The sequence below is a fragment of the Montipora capricornis genome, chromosome 11 (genome assembly GCF_036669925.1).
Source record: "Montipora capricornis isolate CH-2021 chromosome 11, ASM3666992v2, whole genome shotgun sequence".
Taxonomy (NCBI): Eukaryota; Metazoa; Cnidaria; class Anthozoa; order Scleractinia; family Acroporidae; genus Montipora; species Montipora capricornis.
The window spans coordinates 737,663-739,815 of NC_090893.1; the positions used below are offsets into that span (position 1 = coordinate 737,663).

Genomic DNA, 2,153 nt, shown 5'->3' on the forward strand with positions numbered 1-2,153 from the left:
GGAAGTAAAAAGTGTGTTCCACTCGGCAGTTTGAACACCGTCTTGGGGATATATATACAAGCTTTGGTATGGGTCGTCAGTGCTTCACGAATGCGCCAGTATCCGAACATGAACATGTTTCATACTTCACATGACTCTCGTTTCCCAGTCGAAAAACCACAGAACACTTGATGTGTGTCGTTTAGAATACCTTTTAAAACCTCATCTATGCGTCAGTGTTCGAATATAAACACGTTTCATATTTCGCATGAGACTCGTGTCTCAGGCGCACGCTTCGGAACACGTAGCGTGTTGTCTGACTGTACTTCACGGTAGTGTATATTACCTGTATAAAATCCCGTTCTTGACGACACGATACATCTTCGACTGTGAAAAATGTGACAACTATCGTATTCATAGCGTGCGATTCTCGAAAATCAGAGCATACTTGACGTAACCATCAGTATTCTGGAACGTTCACGTCAGAAGTGGCGTCGTGCACCTGGTGTTCCAGTCGCAAACTCTGGAACAACTGAGAGTATTCGAAAATGTTCGAGTCACTGTTTCTTCGAAGAAAATCTCATGTAACATAAATCTACCAAAGCGTGCTCCGTATGGTTTATCGAGTCATTCACGAGTATTCAAGTTGAATACGGAAAAACAGGCCGGATTCTAATAGAATATTCCAGGTGTGTTTCGAGTCGACCGTAATCGAATACGTCAGAAAATTCCGTCATACGTGGCGTGCGCTGATCCGTATACGAGCGAATTCGGGCCCGAATATTTGGCTCTTTATGCAGTGCTACTTCCAGTGATTACGAGGATGTTGAACATATCATTAGAGCATGGTTACTTCGCTGACGAATGGAAAAAGACATTAGTACATCCTCTGCTCAAAAATCTGGTCTTCAATTGATAAACAAGAACTTTCGGCCTGGGAGTAACTTACAGTTCACGTCCAAACTAACAGAGAAGGCGGTCGCTGTACAATTACAGGAGCACATGCGAGTCAATGGTTTGTTCCCAGAATTTCAAAGTGCTTACCGCCAAGATCATAGCACTGAAACCGCACTACTTAAGGTGAAGAACGATCTCCTAATGGCGATGAATAAAGGTCAAGTTACGTTGTTGGTGCTTCTGCCCTCCGTTCACAAATATGCGGACGACACACAGTTGTATTTGTCATTTAAGCCATCTGACACTTTCAGTGAAGTTGAAGCTGTATCTGCCATGCAGAAGTGCATCTGTGATGTCCGAGCATGGATGACAGAGGATTAGCGTATGCTCAATGATGACACGACTGAGTTCCTGATTATAGGTACTCGCCAGCAGCTCTCAAAGCATCAATGTTAGACAGGCTGAAGTCTCTTCTGTTGTCTATGCGCGCAATCTAGCCACATGGTTTGATACGCATCTAGATATGGGAACTCATATTACAAAGACATGTAGCAGCGCTTTTCTATTACTTGTACAACATACGTCATATTAGAAAATATCTATCCAGAGAATCAACTGAAACACTAGTACATGCTTTTATTAGTAGTAGATTGGACTATTGTAATAGCCTTTTATATGGAATTCCGGAGTATCAAACTAGGAAACTACAACGTGTTATGAATGCAAGTGCAAGACCTATTTATCGCGCGCCCAAGTTCTGTCATATAACACCTCTGCTCGCAGAATTCATTGCTTACCAATGCGCGCCAGAATACATTATAAGATACTTCTGATAACTTATAAAATTTTGCACGGTCATGCGCCTAAGTACCTTTCAGACCTAATTAGCATTCAACAGCCTTCGTGCTGTAGCTTAAGACGTAATGACAATGGTCCCTTGCTTAAAAGACCAATTGCGAAAACAAAGAAAACAATGGGTGACAGAGCATTTCAGATAGTTGCTTCCCTTTTATGGAACAAGTTACCTAGGTCTACACGGGAAGCAAGGAACTTAGAATCTTTTAAGACTATAATTAAAACATTTTTATGCAAGGAATCATTTCAGTTATCTTAGTAATTTTCTTTTATCCATCAGTCTTTAAGAAAGTTCTTTCTACAGTTGTTCTATGTTAGATTTTTCTAACATAGATTTTTTTTCTATGTTAGATTCTATGTTAGATTTTTAATGTAAATAGTTTGTAAGCTTTATTGAAAGACTTGTAAGATTTATAATACAA

The 2,153-nt window shown here is 40.2% G+C and overlaps 1 protein-coding gene across 1 annotated transcript in view; it reads left to right on the forward strand.

Annotated features, from left to right (window-relative positions):
- Positions 1 to 332, forward strand: part of LOC138024034 (uncharacterized protein C14orf93-like) — a 5,648-nt gene extending 5,316 nt beyond the window's left edge. Inside the window, exon 6 of the mRNA XM_068871126.1 lies at positions 1 to 332. This exon is cut by the window's left edge and continues 1,345 nt beyond it. The gene's annotated coding sequence lies outside the window, so the exon portion shown is untranslated.
- The last annotated feature ends 1,821 nt before the right edge of the window (positions 333 to 2,153 follow it).